We start from the raw sequence: 21733 nt of genomic DNA, 5'->3' as shown, positions 1-21733 counted from the left end.
CCCTTCCCCCCTCCCTTACACCCTCTCCTCCCGCCCCCTTCCTCCCCCCCTCCTCTCCCCCCCTCCTCTCCCCCCCCTCTCCTCTCCCCCCTCTCCTCTCCCCCCTCTCCTCTCCCCCCTCTCCTCTCCCCCCCTCTCCTCTCCCCCCTCTCCTCTCCCCCCTCTCCTCTCCCCCCTCTCCTCTCCCCCCCTCTCCTCTCCCCCTTCCCTCCCCCCTCCCCCTCCCTTCCCCCCTCCCTTTCCCCTCCCTTCCCCCCCTTCCCCCCTCCCTTACACCCTCTCCTCCCCTCTCCCCTCCCTCCCTCCCCACTCTCCTCTCCTCCCTACCTCATCCCTCCCTCCCTCCCTTCCCCGCAGCGCTGACCGCCGGGAAGTGTAGTCGCCGTCGCCTCTCCCGCTTCTGCTCTATAGATAAGATTAATTTCTTTTTCAAAAAAGAATGCTGTTTATTTTAAAGTAAAATAGACACCTCTCCTCTCTCCCCCCTCTCCTCTCCTCCCCCCTCTCCTCTCCTCTCCCCCTCTCCTCTCCCCCCTCTCCCCTCTCCTCTCCCCCCTCTCCACTCCCCCTCCACTCTTTCCTCTCCCCTCTCCTCTCCCCTCTCCCCTCTCCTCTCCCCCTCTCCTCTCCCCTCTCCTCTCCCCCCTCCTCCTCTCCCCCCCTCCTCCTCTCCCCCCCTCCTCCTCTCCCCCCCTCCTCCTCTCCCCCTCCCTCCTCTCCCCCTCCCTCCTCCCCCTCCTCTCCCCCTCCCTCCTCCCCCCTCCCTCCTCCCCCCTCCCTCCTCCCCCCCTCCCTCCTCCCCCCTCCCCCCCTCCCCCCCTCCCTCCTCCCCCCCTCCCCCCCTCCCCCCTCCCCCCCTCCTCTCCCCCCCCTCCTCTCCCCCCCCTCCTCTCCCCCCCCTCCTCTCCCCCCCCTCCTCTCCCCCCCCCTCCTATCCCCCCCCCTCCTCTCCCCCCCCTCCTCTCCCCCCCCTCCTCTCCCCCTCCTCTCCCCCTCCTCTCCCCTCCTCTCCCCCTCCTCTCCCCCTCCTCCTCTCCCCCCCCTCCTCTCTCCCCCCCCTCCTCTCCCCCTCCTCCTCTCCCCGAAGCGGAAGTGTAGTCGCCGTCGCCTCTCCCGCTGTTTGATTTCATTTATAACAAAGACATTTATTTAAAATGAGGAATGTGATTTTCATTAAGTTTGATTTTATTTATTTTAAAAAAGCTGCTGCTCTATAGATAAGTTTATTTCCTTTTCAACAAAGAACGCTGTTTATTTTAAAGTAAAAACGCGGTTCTATTCATTGGGTTTCACCCTCCCTGTTAGCGCCCGATTGGTTGGGTCTTTACGTGGGGTACAGTGATTGGCTCCACCATCCCTGTTAGCACCCGATTGGCTGGGTCTCTACGTGGGGTGCAGTGATTGGCTCCACCCTCCCTGTTAGCGCCCGATTGGCTGGGTCTCTACGTGGGGTGCAGTGATTGGCTCCAACCTCACACTCGATGTGGGTGGAGCAGTTGATTTGAACTGACACCAACTGCCGTAACCAACAGTCCACCGTGCTGCTGCTGCTGGTTGAGGACAGGCTCCAGCATCGCTTAGGAGGGCAGTTTAATTGAAATACAGAAAGAATATTTATAGATAAGTTTCTTATCATTTCCAACAGAAAAATTACATTTATTTTAAATGGTACGAGATTTCCATTGCATTTAATTTTATTTTTTAAAAAAAGATAAAAGACAGAGATTTCATAGATAAGTTTACTTTCTTTTTTAACAAAAGAACATTTATTTCACATAAGTTTAATTTCATTTATAACAAAGACATAAGCTGCTGCTCTATAGATAAGTTTAATTTCTTTTTCAACAAAGAATGCTGTTTATTTTAAAGTAAAATAGACCCCTCTCCTCTCTCCCCCCTCTCCTCTCCTCTCTCCCCTCTCCTCTCCCCCTCTCCCCCCCCTCCCCTCTCCTCTCCCCCTCTCCCCCCTCTCCCCTCTCCCCTCTCCTCTCCCCCCTCTCCTCTCCCCCTCCCCTCTCCTCTCCCCCTCCCCTCTCCTCTCCCCCTCTCCCTCTCCTCTCCCCCTCCCCCTCTCCTCTCCCCCTCTCCTCTCCCCCCTCTCCTCTCCCCCTCTCCTCTCCCCCCTCTCCTCTCCCCCCCTCTCCCCCCTCTCCTCTCCCCCCTCTCCCTTCTCCTCTCCCCCCTCTCCTCTCCCCCTCCCCTCTCTCCTCTCCCCTCTCCTCTCCCCCCTCTCCTCCCCCCCCTCCTTCCCCCCCTCCTCCTCCCCCCTCCTCCTCCCCCCCCTCCTCCTCCCCCCTCCTCCTCTCCCCCCCTCCTCCTCTCCCCCCCTCCTCCTCTCCCTCCCCTCCTCCTCTCCCTCCCCTCCTCTCCCCCCCTCCCCCCCCTCCTCTCCCCCCCTCCCCTCCTCTCCCCTCCTCTCCCCCCCTCCTCTCCCCTCCTCTCCCCCCTCCTCTCCCCTCCTCTCCCCCCTCCTCTCCCCGAAGCGGAAGTGTAGTCGCCGTCGCCTCTCCCGCTGTTTGATTTCATTTATAACAAAGACATTTATTTAAAATGAGGAATGTGATTTTCATTAAGTTTGATTTTATTTATTTTAAAAAAGCTGCTGCTCTATAGATAAGTTTATTTCCTTTTCAACAAAGAACGCTGTTTATTTTAAAGTAAAAACGCGGTTTTTTTCATTGGGTTTCACCCTCCCTGTTAGCGCCCGATTGGTTGGGTCTTTACTTGGGGTACAGTGATTGGCTCCACCATCCCTGTTAGCACCCGATTGGCTGGGTCTGTACGTGGGGTGCAGTGATTGGCTCCACCCTCCCTGTTAGCGCCCGATTGGCTGGGTCTCTACGTGGGGTGCAGTGATTGGCTCCAACCTCACACTCGATGTGGGTGGAGCAGTTGATTTGAACTGACACCAACTGCCGTAACCAACAGTCCACCGTGCTGCTGCTGCTGCTGGTTGAGGACAGGCTCCAGCATCGCTCAGGAGGGCAGTTTAATCCAAATACAGAAAGAATATTTATAGATAAGTTTCTTATCATTTCCAACAGAAAAATTACATTTATTTTAAACGGTACGAGATTTCCATTGCATTTAATTTTATTTAAAAAAAAAGATAAGTTTACTTTCTTTTTTAACAAAAGAACATTTATTTCACATAAGTTTAATTTCATTTATAACAAAGACATAAGCTGCTGCTCTATAGATAAGTTTAATTTCCTTTTCAACAAAGAACGCTGTTTATTTTAAAGTAAAATAGACCCCTCTCCTCTCCACCCCCTCTCCTCTCCTCCCCTCCCCTCCCCTCCCCTCTCCTCTCCTCTCCCCCCCCCTCTCCTCTCCCCCCCTCTCCTCCCCCCCCTCTCCTCCCCCCCCTCTCCTCCCCCCCTCTCCTCTCCCCCCTCTCCTCTCCCCCCTCTCCTTTCCTCTCCTCTCCCCCCTCTCCTTTCCTCTCCTCTCCCCCCCTCTCCTCTCCCCCCCTCTCCTCTCCCCCCTCTCCTCTCCCCCTCCTTTCCTCTCCTCTCCCCCTCTCCTTTCCTCTCCTCTCCCCCCCTCTCCTCTCCCCCCCTCTCCTCTCCCCCCCTCTCCTCTCCCCCCCTCTCCTCTCCCCCCTCTCCTCTCCCCCCCTCTCCTCCCCTCCCCTCCCCTCTCCCCCTCTCCTCTCCCCCCCTCATCTCTCCCCCCCCCTCTCCTCTCCCCCCCCTCTCCTCTCCCCCCCCTCTCCTCTCCCCCCCTCTCCTCTCCCCCCCTCCTCTCCCCCTCCTCCTCTCCCCGAAGCGGAAGTGTAGTCGCCGTCGCCTCTCCCGCTGTTTGATTTCATTTATAACAAAGACATTTATTTAAAATGAGGAATGTGATTTTCATTAAGTTTGATTTTATTTATTTTAAAAAAGCTGCTGCTCTATAGATAAGTTTATTTCCTTTTCAACAAAGAACGCTGTTTATTTTAAAGTAAAAACGCGTTTTTTTTCATTGGGTTTCACCCTCCCTGTTAGCGCCCGATTGGTTGGGTCTTTACGTGGGGTACAGTGATTGGCTCCACCATCCCTGTTAGCACCCGATTGGCTGGGTCTCTACGTGGGGTGCAGTGATTGGCTCCACCCTCCCTGTTAGCGCCCGATTGGCTGGGTCTCTACGTGGGGTGCAGTGATTGGCTCCACCCTCCCTGTTAGCGCCCGATTGGCTGGGTCTCTACGTGGGGTGCAGTGATTGGCTCCACCCTCCCTGTTAGCGCCCGATTGGCTGGGTCACTACGTGGGGTGCAGTGATTGGCTCCAACCTCACACTCGATGTGGGTGGAGCAGTTGATTTGAACTGACACCAACTGCCGTAACCAACAGTCCACCGTGCTGCTGCTGCTGGTTGAGGACAGGCTCCAGCATCGCTTAGGAGGGCAGTTTAATTGAAATACAGAAAGAATATTTATAGATAAGTTTCTTATCATTTCCAACAGAAAAATTACATTTATTTTAAACGGTATGAGATTTCCATTGCATTTAATTTTATTTTTTTTAAAAAAAGATAAAAGACAGAGATTTCATAGATAAGTTTACTTTCTTTTTTAACAAAAGAACATTTATTTCACATAAGTTCCCTCCCCTCTCCCTCCCCCCCTTCCCTCCTCCCTTCCCCCCTCCCCTCCCCCCTCCCATCCCCCCCTCTCCCCCTCCCTCCCCCTACCCCCCTCCCTCCCCTCTCCCTCCCCTCCCCTCCCCCCCTCCCTCCCCTCCTCCCTCCCCCAACTCTCCCCCTTTCCTCCCCTCCCGGTTACAATGGAAACCCTACGAGGACGGGCCCAACGGGCCCACTTGGTCTAGTATACTATTAAAACTCAGATGTTGTATCTATATATATATATTCCACTGATGTCGGCTGAATACGGCAATTCCGGCAAAACGGTGAACCGTAGCGCCACGATTTTTGTACCGCCTTAATCAGCATGCGGTTCGCTGCTGGAAAATGATATTTTTATTTAATTCGGACGCATATTTTTTAAGTTACAGAGGTTTAAAAGTGCTGCCCCCCCTGATTTATCGAAGTTTTGACAGAAGGGGGGCGCTGCGGTGCGGATTGTGATGTCACAATGCCCCTGTGAGATGAACTCGAGCTGACCCCCCTTCCCCCCCAGCGGTATTCAGCGTGTGACGTCACAATGCCCCTGTGCTACATTGTTGCGAAGAGCTGTCAAGTCAAGTCCATTTTATTTGTATAGCACATTTAAAAACAACCCACGTTGACCAAAGTGCTGTACATCTGATTAGGTACTAAGGAAAAAAATGAAACATACAGTGGCACGCAAACAGTTCACAGCGCCTCCTCAATGAGCCTCAAACGCTAGGGAGTAGAAATAGGTTTTGAGCCTGGACTTAAAGGAGTCGATGGAGGGGGCAGTTCTGATGGGGAGAGGGATGCTCTTTCCACCCTCCCCCTCTCTCCCTCCCCCCTCCCCCCTCCCCCCTTTCCCCCCTCCCCCCCTTTCCGCCCTCCCCTTCCCCTCCTCCCTCCTCCCTCCCTCCCCCTTCCCTCCCTCCCCTCCTCCCGGTTACAATGGAATCCCTACGAGGACGGGCCCAACGGGGAAAGTGGGGTACTGGGAAAAGGGGAGAGCCCCCTCCCTCCCCCCTTCCCCCTCCCTCCCTCCCCCTCCCCCCTACCCCCCCTCCCCTCTCCCCCTCCCTCCCCCTCCCTCCCCCTACCCCCTCACTCCCCCCTTCCCCCCTCCCCTCCCCCCCTCCCTCCCCCTCCCCACCTCCCTCCTCCCTCCCTCCCCCTTCCCTCCCTCCCCTCCTCCCGGTTACAATGGAAACCCTACGAGGACGGGCCCAATGGGGAAAGAGGGGTACTGGGTAAAGGGGAGGTCCCCCTCCTCCCCCCTTCCCCCCTCCCCTCCCCCTCCCTCCCCCTACCCCCCTCCCTCCCTCCCCTCTCCCTCCCCCTACCCCCCTCCCTCCCTCCCCTCTCCCTCCCCCTACCCCATCCCCTCCCCCCTCCTTCCCCATCTCCCTCCACACCTCCCTCCTCCCTCCACACCTCCCTCCTCCCTCCCTCCCCCTTCCCTCCCTCCCGTCCTCCCGGTTACAATGGAAACCCTACGAGGACAGGCCCAACGGGGAAAGAGGGGAACTGGGAAAAGGGGAGGTCCCCCTCCTTCCCCCCTTCCCCCCTCCCCTCCCCTCCCAAACAGTTCACAGTACCTCCTCAATTAGCCTCAAAAGCTAGGGAGTAGAAATAGGTTTTGAGCCTGGACTTAAAGGAGTCGATGGAGGAGGCAGTTCTGATGGGGAGAGGGATGCTCTTTCAAACCTTCCCCTCTCTCCCTCCCCCCTCCCCCCCCTCCCCCCTTTCCGCCCTCCCCTTCCCCCCCTCCCTCCCCACCTCCCTCCTCCCTCCCTCCCTCCCTCCCCTCCTCCCGGTTACAATGGAAACCCTACAAGGACGGGCACAACGGGGAAAGAGGGGTACTGGGAAAAGGGGAGGTCCTCCTCCCTCCCCCCCTTCCCTCTCCCCTTCCCCCCTCCCCCTTCCCCCCTCCCCTCCCTCCCTCCCCCCTCCCTCCCCCCTACCCCCTCCTTCCCCTCTCCCTCCCCCCTCCCCTCCCCCCTCCCATCCCACAACGGGTAAAGAGGGGTACTGGGAAAACAGGTGGTCCCCCTCCCCCCTCCCTCCCCGCCTCCCGGTTACAAAGGAAACCCTACGAGGACGGGCCCAACGGGCCCACTTGGTCTAGTATATACTATTAAAACTCAGATCTTGTATGTATATATATATATTCCACTGATGTCGGCTGAATACGGCAATTCCGGCAAAACGGTGAACCATAGCGCCACGATTTTTGTACCGCCTTAATCAGCATGCGGTTCGCTTCTGGAAAATGATATTTTTATTTAATTCGGGCGCATATTTTTTTAAGTTACAGAGGTTTAAAAGTGCTGCCCCCCTCATTTATCGAAGTTTTGACAGAAGGGGGGCGCTGCGGTGCGGCAGTGCTCAGTACGCATGCGCGGAATCTCCTCGCTCTGTACTCAGCACGCATGCGCGGCATCTCCTCCCTCGCACCAAAACAATGGACGCCGTTAGCGGCGCCAGCCCGCGATCACCGGCTCACCTCTCCTCTCTCCCCTTGCTTCTCTCCTCTCTCCCACACCCGGGAGAACATCTCCCCGCTATCCCCCCCCCCCCCCCCGGGCCTTTGAATGATGCGATCTCCCGAAGCCCCCCCCCCACCGGACTTTTCACAGATCCGATCACCCGCACCCCCCCCCCCCGGGCCTTTAACTGATGCTAAGAGTGTGTCTGGGGGAGAGAAGATGGGGGGGGGGTCTGAGAATGGGGAATGGGACAACAGGGGTAGTGCGGAGGGGAATTGGTGGTGGGGGAAAGAGGGGTACTGGGAAAAGGGGAGGTCCATATCCCTCCCCATCCCACCCTCCCCCCTCTCTCCCCACCCCCCCTCCCTCCCTCCTTACCACCCCATCTCTCATCACCCTCCACCCTCCATCCTCAACACATCCCTCCCTCCACCACTCCCTCCCCCTTGATCACTCCACACCTCCCTCCCCCAAACCTCCCTCCCCCCTTCACTCCCTCACCCCCTCCCGGATACAATAGAAACCCTAAGAGGACGGGCCAAAGGGGAGAGTGTGGGGAGAGTAAGAGTGGGGATGGGGGACGAGAGAATGGGGGAGTGGGGAATGGGCCAACACCTCTCCTCTCTCCCCTTGCTTCTCTCCTCTCTCCCACACCCGGGAGAACATCTCCCCGCTATCCCCCCCCCCCCCCCCCCCGGGCCTTTGAATGATGCGATCTCCCGAAGCCCCCCCCCCCACCGGACTTTTCACTGATCCGATCACCCGCACCCCCCCCCCCCCCCCCCGGGCCTTTAACTGATGCTAAGAGTGTGTCTGGGGGAGAGAAAATGGGGGGGGGGGGCTGAGAATGGGGAATGGGACAACAGGGGTAGTGCGGAGGGGAATTGGTGGTGGGGGAAAGAGGGGTACTGGGAAAAGGGGAGGTCCATATCCCTCCCCTCTCCCCCATCCCTCACTCCCCCCTCTCTCCCCCCCCCCCCTCCCTCCCTCCACAAATACCACCCAAATACCACCCCATCTCTCATCACCCTCCCCCCCTCCCTCCACCCTCCATCCTCAACACATCCCTCCCTCCACCACTCCCTCCCCCTCGATCACTCCACACCTCCCTCCCCCAAACCTCCCTCTCCCTCCCTTCCCCCCTTCACTCCCTCACCCCCTCCCGGATACAATGGAAACCCTAAGAGGACGGGCCAAAGGGGAGAGTGTGGGGAGAGTAAGAGTGGGGATGGGGGACGAGAGAATGGGGGAGTGGGGAATGGGCCCAACGGGCCCACTTTGTCTAGTACATAATAAAATTGCAGCTCTCAAATATAAGTTAAATTATATTCTCTCAGCTCATATTTTAAGGCTTTTTCAATATACTAAACAAAAACATTTTGAATTTGGAGATAAACCACAGAAACTGCTAGCACGTCAACTCCGTAAATTAGAAGATGATTCTACAATTCATAAAATTAGATCAGAAAACGGAGATTTGCTTAAATTACCTAAGGATATTAATCAGAGATTTTTGCAATTTTATCAGTCATTATATTCATCAAAAATAACAGATAGCTCTGCGCAGACGCAAAACATATTGCAGGAATGTAACCTTCCTGGTTTGAATGTGAGTGATAGAAATTCACTGGGCGCAGAAATAACTATGAAAGACGTTGAAGAGACCATTAAATCCATGAAAAATGGGAAGACTCCTGGCCCTGATGGCTTAAATAATGAATTTTATAAATTTTTTAGTGATTTGATCTCTCCACGTTTGCAAACTGTATATAGTCACGCCTTTAAACAACAGAGATTACCGCAAACTCTGACTGAATCAACAATAATCCTCATTCCTAAAAAAGATAAGGATTCTGAAGACCCTGGTTCGTATAGAGCGATAGCTCTTTTAAATACTGATCAGAAGATATTAGCGAAAATCTTAGCTCATAGATTAAGTCTAGTTATAGATAAATTGATACACCCCGATCAATCAGGCTTTATAGCCAAACGATATTCATTTTTCAATTTGAGACGCTTGTTCAATATAATATATTCAAATAGACTATTAAACGAAGATTTAGCAATCATCTCGCTAGATGCTGAAAAAGCATTTGATCAAGTAGAATGGCCCTATCTTTTCTCAGTGATGGAAAAATTTCAATTAGGTGAAAATTTTTGTTCATGGGTGAAACTTTTATATACATCCCCAACAGCTAGAATATTAACTAATCAAATGCTGTCATCCAAATTTCATTTATCTAGGGGTTGTAGACAAGGATGTCCACTATCACCGCTTCTATTTGCCCTTATTATAGAACCACTTGCTGAGAGTATTAGATCAAATTCAGATATTCACGGCTACAACACTAAACATACAACCAATAAAATTTCTTTATATGCGGATGATGTATTAATATACATTACAAAGCCAGAAATTAGCATTCCGAATTTATTAAATCTCACAATTCAATTTGGTTCATTTTCAGGTTATAGAATTAACTGGTACAAAAGTGAAATTATGCCAATAATGGAGCATAATCCGGCCATACTTCAACAATTTCCTTTTAAAATTGCCTATGAAAAGTTTAAATATCTTGGAATTTACGTGACTAGGAAATATACTTCTTTATTTAAATTAAATTTTCCTCCTTTACTCACTAAATTACACAGAAATATCCAATTTTGGAAAACACTTCCTATATCATTAGTTGGTCGTAGTAATGCTATAAAGATGATCTTTCTCTCACAGCTACTATACTTATTTCAAGCAATTCCGATCTATCTTCCAAAAAAGTTTTTTTTAAAAATTGATTCAATTGTTACTAATTTTATTTGGGACTACAAGACTCATAGAATAAATAAAAGACATCTATGTAAGTCTAAAACTAATGGAGGAATTGCCTTACCTAATTTCTTATTTTATTATTGGGCGGTTAATATTAAAAATATAACCTGCTGGTTGGATGATTCTGATCAACAACCGGATTGGTTAAAGATGGAGAAAGAGGATTGTTTACCATTTGATATTGGTGCGATCCTCTTAGCTCCAATAAATTTAAATAAAAAAACATATGGAGGTAATCCCATTATACACAGTGTTATCCGTATCTGGAAACAATTAAATCTTACGTTAAAATTGAGTAAATTATCTGTTTTCCTTCCTATTGCGAATAACCCTTCTTTTAAACCGTCTGTCTTAGATAGAGGATTTGCTCCATGGAAAAGTTATGGAATTAAAAGGGTGGGAGATCTTTATCATAAAGGAACTTTTCTTTCTTTTCAGGATTTACAGCAGAAGTATGGATTACATGTTAATAATTATTTTAGATATTTACAACTTAGAGATTATGTAAAATTACACATGCAAGAATATAAGTTTAGAGGTCCAGAAACACTTGATGTATGCCTGAATCGACATTATAATTCAAATAAATTAATATCCTTTATTTATAACACTCTCCTAGACACTGACATTCTGTCATCAGAATCTTATAGACGAGCATGGGAGGACGAATTGGATCAGCTCATAATGCAAGATATATGGGATGAAAGTTTACAACATATACACCAATGTTCATTAAATACTAGACATTCCTTAATACAATTTAAAATAATACATTGATTACATTATTCGAAGACGAAATTAAATAGGATTTTTCCTAGTATCTCTCCTATTTGTGATAAATGTCAATTTCAAGAAGCTAATTTAACTCATATTTTCGTAACTTGTATAAAAATGCAAAACTTCTGGTTGGAGATTTTAAAAATAGTTTCTAAAGTTATTAACAAGCAATTGGATATGGATCCAAAATTAATTATATTAGGAGTATCAGAACATACTACAAACTTTACAACAAGTCAGGTACATTTTCTTGATTACAGTCTAATAACTGCGAAAAAATTAATACTTAAATTTTGGAAAAAACCAATAACCCCCACAATTAAAATGTGGACTACGGAAATGACAGAGACCCTGCATTTGGAAAAAATAAGATTTGCCTTAATTGACAAACCTGAGTTATTTTTTAAAATATGGTCTCCATTTATTGAATTTTTAGAAAAGTAAATGGGTTTGGCACAGGACTAAAATAAAAATTTTAGATTAAAAGTTGAAACTTGAGTTAAGGGTTGGATGTACAACTGTGGTTATTGTCTCCCGGATCTACTCCCTTTAATTTTTATAGTTATATCTTTTTTTTAATCCTCTTATTCTTTCTTCCCAATAGTTTATAGTTTTTTTTTGTTGTTTTTTTGTTGTTGTTTTTTTTCCTTTCTTCTTTATTTTTTATTTTCTCTCTTTAAAAATTTAAAAATTGAAGCTATGTAAGAACTCTGTAACAAATGTGTCTTTTATTTCTATTTGTACATATGCTTTTCAAAAAAAAAAAGAAAAAAAAAGAAAGGTCTCACCCGAAACATAAGTCTCAAGAAGGTTCTCGACCCGAAACGTCACCTATTTCTTTTCTCCAGAGATGCTGCCAAGTTACTCCAGCTTTTTGTGTCTATCTTTGGATCCTGAAACTGTGAGGCAGCAGCACTAACTCATGTTTATGCAATCTCTTTTATGTCTTGTTTGAGTCGTTGTTGAGATGTTTCCACCTGTAAGTTTAGGTTTAGGTTTGTTATTGTCAAGTGTACAGTGGTATAGTGAAAAGCTTTGTTTTGCTTGCTATCCAATCAGTCAGATATTACTATAAATAAATACAATCAAGACAAACTCAAGTACAATGGGAAGAGCGTAGGAGAAGGCACAGAGTGCAGAATATAATCCTGAGCAATCTGACATAACAGCTCCAAAGACAAAGTTCAATGTCCACAATTAGTTGAGGTGAATCAGACTGTATCTAGCCTGTGGAAGGACCATTCAGAAGCCAAGTAGCAAGAAGCTGGTCCTGAATCTGGTCGTGTGCATTTTCAACCTGCTGTATGTTCTGCCCAACGGGAGCAGGGAGAAGGCATAACCCGAATAGATCATGACTGAATTGGTGGTTCTGGCATAGAACCACCTCGATACTCTCAGAATTGGTGGTTCTGGCACAGAAGAGGAGTTGAGGTCAGCTTAGATCAACCATAATCATATTGAATAGTGAGGCAAACACGATGGGCCAGGTAATGGACACAAAGTGCTGGAGTAACTCAGCGGGTCAGACAGAATCTCTGGAGAAAAGGAATAGGTGATGTTTTGGGTCAAAACCCTTCTTCATCAGGTGGCCTATTCTTGCTTCCCTTTTCATGTATGTTTTTTCTGTTCTCAATCTTAGGAACATTTCCTCAGGATCCTTGCAGGCTGCCTCTACTGAGATATGCTACATGCAATACTCACTGCTCACTGCAGGAATCCAGGAGAGTAGAGCCAACTGGATGGGAAAGCCCACTGTTAACAACTGTGACCTTAGCATTCACCCGACATTTGGCTACACGTTATTCCACATTTCTGCTTCTCATATTCTTTACTCTTACGTCTAGACTTTTCTCTTCTTTTATCTGCTTCCTGACCCCCACCCACAAACTGGGGACACCCAACATCTTTACAACTATGTTTTTCTTTCTTTTATAAAAGCACCTGCAGGCACTCTATTCCATATGTTCTGTCAGGTGATAAACCTTTCCCCTTGGTCCACTCTGGTAATTTCTCTATTTTCTTTACACTCTCTGGTCCATAATGCATGTTCTGTACATATATCCTCTTGGAGTTCATTTTACATGACTTCTCTTAGCATTCAGAATTACCCATATTATAACACTAACTCTTACACAGGTACCTGACTTACTCATACAATGAGACTCAAACCCACACTCACAGTTCTCGAACCTGAACAACCAAATGTCATTCACGTTTATTCCGGCTTCGGCAGCGCCCTTCGCCCACCTGGATTCAAGAAGGTACTCGTGGCAGAAAAGACACGATGTAAGAGAAATCCTTACCTTTTTTTTAGTGCCGGCTGTCTCGGCTGTTACCAGAGCTGTGTTTGCACGAATCTAAGTCGGTGGAAGAGATTGTGATCTCGTTTGAACCTCCAAAACTCGGAATAATTTACAGGAGATGCGAGTGACTATCAAACTGCAGCTACTTTATTTGCTATAATGTGTCAGCCAAGGGGAGCATATTCAAAGCATATAGTATATTTATACCATTTTTGATAGCAGAAGAGCAAAGTTAGTCAAATGCATTTTTTTTACACGGTTAACTATTGTGATCCAGCATTCTGTAATTTTCCACTGAAAAACAGAATTGATTATCTACAAAGAAGATTAGAGTGGGTCTATGTGTAGCCTTGAGCTCACTAGCTTATCCTTGTGTTCAGCAGGTTTATTTATTTTAACTCTATGGGTCACCTGAACCAGGCATGTTTAGCCTATCTCTGAACGGTACATTCACTGGAGTAAAGTTTGATTCCCACAGAAGCAATTACTGCCCATGTTGAAAGACAAAATGGAAGAACAGCTCAGTTCTTCCCACAATTCCCACAGAAGGAATGCGTGGAGGTTGAGGAGAAATAGGTGTGGGTCCAGGTGGGGCACAAGGGAGACCAATGGGGACAAAGAAAAGGGGGGTGGGGGAGTAGGGGGAGTGGGGGTTTGCTTGTTAGAGGTTACCTAAAATTGGAGAATTCAATGTTCATACCTTGCGTTGTAAACTACCCAAGCAGAATATGAGATATTGCTCCTCAACTTTGCATGTGGCCTCACTCTGGCAATGGAGGAGGCCCAGGACAGAAAGGTCAGAATTACACATTTTAGTTTTGTTTAGTTTAGAGATACAGCGTGGAAACAGGCCCTTCAGCCCACCGAGTCTACGCCGACCAGCGATCCCAGATACTGATACAATCCTACACACAATAAGGACAATTTTACCAGGCCGATTAAACTACAAACATCTTTGGAGTGTCGGAGGAAATCGGAGCACCCGGAGTAAACCCACACAGATCACGGGGGGAATGTACAAACTCCGTATGGACCGCCCCCGTAGTCCGGATCGAACCCAGGTCTTTGGTGCTGTAAGGCAGCAACTCTACCGCTGCACCATTTGTTCCCCATTTGCACCATTTGCAGCCCAATTATTCGACCAAACCCAGATTCTCCTACGTTCACTGCTTAAAGATTAAGCCGACTGAATTATATCATAGATCTTCACTTATAGTAAACACATGTAAATGTTTTTAAAAGTTCCACATAAACACCGGAACCACTGAAATATCTCCATAAACTGACCAAGCTACCACATGTGGGGATGGTAGTTCCACATAATACTGCATGTGAAGGAAAGAAAGATTCTCCATTCATCGAACCTACTTTCTTCAAACCTATTGCTTTTATCAGCAGCATTGGTGATAACTGTCTGATGGGGGTCCAGGTGTGATAATACTTCATCAGTGCAATGTCATGAGCAAACATGGAAACACCTGCGCCTTTGCTTTGGCCTCTATATAACTTTAGTGGTGACAATGCTTCTCTAGAGTATTAGACCAGTAAACCAACCTTAAACTCTATTTGTTGTTTCAAATCAACCACACAAAAGATCCCAAGGCTTGAACTGATGCCCATTATGTTTGACTGTGTATTAAGGTTATCGGTAACTAGGTGGCTAAATAAATTGTTACTGTTAACGCGAACAATCGATTGCTTTATTAACCGAGCAAAGTTTAAAGACGCTGCAGTATCCAAACAATTTACCCGGGGTTGGGGAGTTCTAAAACGAGAGGGCTTAGGTTTAAGGTGAGTGGGGAAAGATTTATAATAGACCTGAGGGGTAACTATTTCACACAGAGGGTGGTACATATATGGAATTTGCTGCCAAAGGGAATGGTGGGAGTGGATACAATTATGATATTTAAAAGACACTTGGACAGGTATATCGATAGGAAAGCTTTGGAGGGAAATGGGCCACACATGGGTAAGTAGGACTAACTCAGTTAGGCAACTTTGTTGTCCTGGATGAGCTGGGTCGAAGGGTGCGTTTCTATACTGTACAGCTCTATGACTCTAAAAGCAGAATGAGAGCATATTTGACATAATTTGCTCGTGGTGTTGCCATCCTCCGACCTGACGCCTGTTGCATTCACGGTCCAACGTTTGCTGCTCACTGCTGCATTTGAAGAAGTCACCTCAACTCCACACTGAGAGAACACTCAACCCTAAGGGAGAGAGGGACCCAGAAAGGGACCCATTGTATGCTTCCCAAAGTCAAGTCTGAAAATTTGCCTGTGCAATGCACGATAAGGTGCACAACAAATTATTGACCAATTTATTGTTTTGGAAGTTTACGTATGTTTCATAGCAAACTAATATATTAAAATAATAATTATTATTAGAATCATTATTGTTCTTATTATTTTGATTATTAATATCAATATTAAACTCAATTAATATAGTGGGGAGTTTATTGCATGTGCTCCAACTCTGATGTTGATATTTCTTTTAAGTGACATTCAACATCACATCGATGGTAATCTGATGCAATTTATACAGGAAAACAATTCTTAAGGCTGAAGGCTACAGATTTATAAAGCAGGTTTATATATCGAGTGTCACACATTTCTCTCCCGCAGGACCGAGTGAATTCTGAATCTGAGAAACAGAGTCCAAATAGACCATGCTAAACTGGGATATAAGAAAATAACTGCAGATGCTGGTACAAATCGATTTATTCACAAAATGCTGGAGTAACTCAGCAGGTCAGGCAGCATCTCGGGAGAGAAGGAATGGGTGACGTTTCGGGTCAAGACCCTTCTTCAGACTGAAGAAGGGTCTTGACCCGAAACGTCACCCATTCCTTCTCTCCCGAGATGCTGCCTGACCTGCTGAGTTACTCCAGCATTTTGTGAATAAATGCTAAACTGGGATCTGAGCCACGCACCCCCAGTGGTTTCAACAGGTTCTCCCTCAGGTTTCAGAGGCCATGAACAGCTGAAATGTTCCATCCAAGATTCCACCGTCAATCTGATGCAAAATACATAGATACATAGACAATAGGTGCAAGAGTAGGCCATTCGGCCCTTCGAGCCAGCACCGCCATTCAATGTGATCATGGCTGATCATCAACAATCATTACTCCGTTCCTCCCCATACCTCTTGATTCCACAAGCCCGCAGAGTTCTATCTAACTCTCTTTTGAATGCATCCAGTGAATCGGCCTCCACTGCTTTCCGAGGCAGAGAATTCCACAAATTCACAACGCTCTGTGTGAAAAAGCTTTCCCTCATCTCAGTTTTAAATGGCCTACCCCTTATTCTTAAGCTGTAGCCCCTGGTTCTGGACTTCCCCAACATCGGGAACATGGTTCCTGCATCTAGCGTGCCCGAACCCTTAATAATTTTATATGTTTCTATAAGATCCCCTCTCAGCCTTCTAAATTCCAGTGAATACAAGCCCAGTCGCTCCATACTTTCATCATATGACAGTCCCGCCATCCCGGGAATTAACCTCCCTGTGCAAAGTGTTCTGGTCAGAGGTCACAATACAATACAATACAATACAATATATCTTTATTGTCATTGTACCCAGGGGTACAACGAGATTGGGAATGCGCCTCCCATACGATGCAATAATTTAGGTAATTTAGACAGCAGCAACCCAACGAAACGAAACAGTTGTAACAGTTTTGGACAGGGTAAAGTGCAAGTTGATCTATGCGTTGTGGCCATCCGGCTCAGCAGGACCGGTTCATAGCAGCTATGGCCCTGGGGATGAATCTGTTCCTGAGTCTGGAGGTGCGGGCATAGAAGGCCTTGTATCGTCTGCCCGATGGAAGGAGTTCGAACAGACTGTTGCAGGGGTGTGAAGAGTCTTTGTGGATGCTGGTGGCTTTTCTGAGGCATCGTGTGTTGTAGATGCCCTCCAAGTCTGGTAGCTGTGTTCCGAAGGCCCTCTGAGCTCTATGGACTACCCGCTGTAGAGCTTTCCTTTCTGCCTCCGTGCAGCTGAGGTACCACACAGGGATGCCATGCGTTAGGATGCTCTCTATGGTGCAGCGGTAGAAGGTCGTCAGCAGCTGTTGGGGTAGACCAGACTTTTTCAGTGTTCTTAAGTAGAACAGTCTTTGTTGTGCCTTCTTGACCAGCGCAGCAGTGTTATTGGACCATGTTAAGTCCTCCGAAATGTGAGTGCCCAGAAACTTGAAGCTGGACACTCTCTCCACACTGTCCCCGTTGATAGAGATCGGGGCATATTCCCCGTTATGTGACCTACGGAAGTTGATGATCAGCTCCTTGGTCTTGGTGGTATTTAGGGACAGGTTGTTATCCGAGCACCAGTCCGCCAGGTTCTGCACCTCCGCTCTATAGTTTGTTTCATCCCCGTTGGTGATCAGCCCGATCACCGTTGTGTCATCTGCAAACTTGACAATGGTGTTGGTGTCGAATGCAGGAACACAGTCGTGTGTGAAGAGGGAGTAGAGCATGGGGCTCAGAACACAGCCCTGTGGTGTGCCGGTACTCAGGGTGATAGTGGAGGACAGGTGCGGGCCCATTCTCACTGCCTGCGGTCGTTCCAGCAGGAAGTCCAGGATCCAGTCACATAATGACGAGCTGAGGCCTAGCTGGTGGAGTTTGGTGATGAGCTTGGTGGGGATGACCGTGTTGAAGGCGGAGCTATAGTCTATGAATAGCATCCTCACGTATGTGCCCTGTCTCTCTAGGTGAGTCAGGACAGTGTGAAGAGCCAGAGAGATGGCGTCCTCTGTGGATCTATTTGCCCTGTATGCAAATTGATGTGGGTCCAGTGAGTCAGGGATGCTGGATTTGATGTGTGAGAGGACCAGCCTCTCAAAGCACTTCATGACTATCGGCGTTAGGGCAACCGGGCGGTAGTCGTTCAGGTTGGAGATCTTTGCTTTTTTCGGCACCGGAACTATGATAGCCGACTTCAGGCACTTGGGGACTGTAGCCAGAGATAATGACAGGTTAAAGATCCTGGTGAATACCTCAGCCAGCTGTTCAGCACAGTCCTTCAGTACCCTTCCTTGAACTCCATCCGGTCCTGCAGCCTTGCGTGGGTTGACCCTTTGCAGAGCGCGTTGTATCTCCTGTGTGCTCAGTTGCAAGACCTGTCCCACCGCCTTGGCTGGGGTTCTTTCACTCAAGGTGGTTTTGCCAGTTTCAAAGCGGGCAAAGAAGGTGTTAAGCTCGTTGGTCAGTGCCATATCGCTGTGGGGGCAGGCAGGGCTGCTCTTGTAGCCAGTGATGTCCCTGACACCCTGCCACATGCTTCTGGTGTCCGTGGTGTTGAAGTGGTCTTCCACCCGTTGCCTATGGGTGTCTTTGGCCCTTTTAATACTTTGCTCAGGTGTGATCTGGCAACACTGTATGCTGATGTGTCACTAGATTTAAAGGCATTGTTACGTGCCCTCAGCAGGTTCTGTACCTCCTTGTTCATCCAGGGTTTGGGAACATCTTTATCTCCTTGTCCTCCGAGACATTCTCCACACAGCAGTTGATGTAGGAGAGCACAGTGGATGCGTATTCCTCCAAGTCTACCTCTGAACCTTAGGTGGCCTGTTGTGCAAACAGGTCCCAGTCGGTGCGATCAAAGCAGTCCTGGAGTTGTAGGGTGGCATCCTCGGGCCATATTTTGACCGTCTTTATTGTGGGTTTGGTCTTGCGGATGAGGGGTTTGTATGCGGGCAAGGGAAGATGTAGGATGCTTGAGGGAGAGCAGCCTGCTTGTTGCTTTTACAGAACGTGTAGATTTTCTTACAATGATGCAGAAGGAAGCCCCATTTGAGACAATCACAACAAACCATCGCCTCTCTTTCTCACTTCCCTGTATTCCTCCAACTTATTTATGACACTCTCCCCTTTAATTCTTATTAACCTACATTGAGGTAAATTACAGTAGCCCAGTAACCCTTCGACGTGAGATTTGGGATGTGAGAAACTGAAGCAGCTGGTGGGAAACCAATATGGTCTGTAGAAATATAAGAAAATAACTGCAGATGCTGGTACAAATCGAAGGTATTTATTCACAAAATGCTGGAGTAACTCAGCAGGTCAGGCAGCATCTCGGGAGAGAAAGAATGGGCGACGTTTCGGGTCGAGACCCTTCTTCAGACTGAAAGGTCCCCTCTGTAGAAAGGTCTCACCCGAAACATAAGTCTCAAGAAGGTTCTCGACCCGAAACGTCACCTATTTCTTTTCTCCAGAGATGCTGCCAAGTTACTCCAGCTTTTTGTGTCTATCTTTGGATCCTGAAACTGTGAGGCAGCAGCACTAACTCATGTTTATGCAATCTCTTTTATGTCCTGCATAACTGCATGGAATCACGTTTGTTCATGTTGTAGGGTAAACAATAGTGAGGGCTAATAATTAGTAAATAGGAATGTGGATTGTGCTAATGTGGTGGCAGGAAACCGCATTCAAAGCCTAACAGGAATTTCATTGATTATGCATGAGTGCACCCATCATTGCAACAGTAATTTGGATCTACTGCTAATGAATTTAGACTTGTGGATAATCATCTCATGCTGTTTGTCACCTAATTAAGTGTTTCTGAGTTCCATTCTGTAATTAAGACCTCGTTTTATTGTTAAACGAGTCCCTGAGCAAAACCTTAACAAAAACGCTTCATTGTTAGTCGTTTCTATACTTAAGACCTCGATTTACTGTTAGTCAAGTTTCTGAGTAATCTTGTCATCTGAGAATATAAAAAATGTATCAAAGACACACTTGACAGGTCAGCTTTGGCTGGCCTCCTGGTGCGACCAGTTTAATAAATCGTCCGTTACTTCAAACACCAACTCTGTGTGGCCTTCTATTTTGCTCCTACAGTTCATAGAGAGGCCCAGGAGCCGTTGGAGAGGTGGGAGCGACTGGTACAGCGTCCGCGCGGTGAGTTTAAAATCGAGCACGAGGCTTTTGTTCCACAGAGGCCCAGGAGCCGTTGGAGAGGTGGGAGCGTACCACTCTCTACAACGTTCCATTAGCGCGTCACACTTGAAAAAGTAACGCGGACTGGAGGGAGCAGCTGATTGGTGAGTAACCCCAGGTTTGTATTTCTGCCTTCTGATAGCACTTTGAGTTAAGGGTTCTGGGTTTTTTAGTTAAAGGTACAGCTTAAAAGGATTATGATTTTTAAATAGGGAGTGTGCTGATTTGATTTAATTTAAGGGGATTGATTTAATACAAAGGGTAAGCCATGTCAGCTGAGATCGGCCCCGTGGTTTGCTCATCCTGTAGCATGTGGGAATTCAGGGATACTGACGGTGTCCCTAATGACTACGTGTGCAGAAAATGTGTCCAGCTGCAGATCCTGGTAGACCGCATTGAAAGGTTGGAGCTGCGGTTGGATTCATTCTGGAGCATCCGCGATGCTGAGAAAGTCGTGAATAGCAAATTTAGGGAGTTGGCCACACCACAGGTAAAGGTTAAGCAGACAAAAAGGGAACGGGTGGCCACTAGCCAGCGTAGCATTAAGAAGGTAGTGCAGGAGTCCCTTGCGGTCATCTCCCTCCTCAACAGATATACCATGTTGGATACTGTTGGGGGAGATGGCTCATCAGGGGAAGGCAGCAGCAGCCAAGTTCATGGCACCGTGGGTGGCTCTGCAGCACAGGAGGGGAGGAAAAAGAGTGGAAGGGCTATAGTGATAGGGGATTCGATTGTAAGGGGAATAGATAGGCGTTTCTGCGGTCGCAAACGAGACTCCAGGATGGTATGTTGCCTCCCTGGTGCAAGGGTCAGGGATGTCTCAGAGCGGCTGCAGAACATTCTGGAGGGGGAGGGTGAGCAGCCAGTTGTTGTGGTGCACGTTGGCACCAACGATTTAGGTAAAAAACGGGATGAGGTCCTACAAGGTGAATTTAGAGAGCTAGGAGATAAACTAAAAAGTAGGACCTCAAAGGTAATAATCTCTGGATTACTACCAGTGCCAAGTGCTAGTCAGAGTAGGAAAAGGAGGATATTTCAGATGAATACGTGGCTTGAAAAATGGTGCAAGGAGGAGGGATTCAAATTTTTAGGACATTGGAACCAGTTCTGGGAGAGGTGGGACCAGTACAAACAGGACAGTCTGCACCTGAGCTGGAATGGAACCAATGTCTTAGGGGGAGTGTTTGCTAGTGCTGTCGGGGAGGATTTAAACTAATGTGGCAGGGGGATGGGAGCAGGAGCAGAGAGACAGAGGGGTGTAAAATGAGGGTAGAAGCAACAGTAGCAAGGTGAAAAGTAAAAGTGGTAGGCAGACAAATCCAGGGCAAAAATCAAAAAGGGCCACTTTTCAACATAATTGTATAAGGGGTAAGAGAGTTGTAAAAACAAGCCTGAAGGCTTTGTGTCTCAATGCAAGGAGTATACGTAATAAGGTGGATGAATTAAATGTGGAGATAGTTATTAATGATTATGATATAGTTGGGATTACGGAGACATGGCTCCAGGGTGACCAAGGCTGGGAGCTCAACATCCAGGGATATTCTATATTCAGGCGGGATAGACAGAAAGGAAAAGGAGGTGGGGTAGCGTTACTGGTTAGAGAGGAGATTAAAGCAGTGGAAAGGAAGGACATTAGCTTGGAGGAAGTGGAATCGATATGGGTAGAGCTACGAAACACTAAGGGGCAGAAAACGCTAGTGGGAGTTGTGTACAGGCCACCTAACAGCAGTAGTGAGGTTGGGGATGGCATCAAGCAGGAAATTAGAAATGCATGCACTAAAGGTGCAGCAGTTATAATGGGTGACT

General features: G+C 48.0%; 1 protein-coding gene across 5 annotated transcripts in view; it reads right to left on the bottom strand.

Annotated features, from left to right (window-relative positions):
• The window catches only part of LOC144605501 (methyltransferase-like protein 27), a 101138-nt gene that overhangs the window by 45517 nt on the left and 33888 nt on the right, over positions 1–21733 (bottom strand). Inside the window, exons 1-2 of one of the 5 annotated variants that reach the window (XM_078420849.1) lie at positions 12990–13341; positions 11475–11663 (exon numbers count right to left, since the gene is read on the bottom strand). The exons of 1 other annotated variant lie outside the window; for it this stretch is intronic. The gene's annotated coding sequence lies outside the window, so the exon portion shown is untranslated. 3 more of the 5 variants (XM_078420853.1, XM_078420848.1, XM_078420852.1) reach the window with 3 other exon arrangements.

This window comes from Rhinoraja longicauda, chromosome 24 (genome assembly GCF_053455715.1).
Source record: "Rhinoraja longicauda isolate Sanriku21f chromosome 24, sRhiLon1.1, whole genome shotgun sequence".
NCBI lineage: Eukaryota > Metazoa > Chordata > Chondrichthyes > Rajiformes > Arhynchobatidae > Rhinoraja > Rhinoraja longicauda.
The sequence above is the reverse complement of the archived record's forward strand: the minus strand, read 5'-3'. Positions and strand labels throughout refer to the sequence as shown.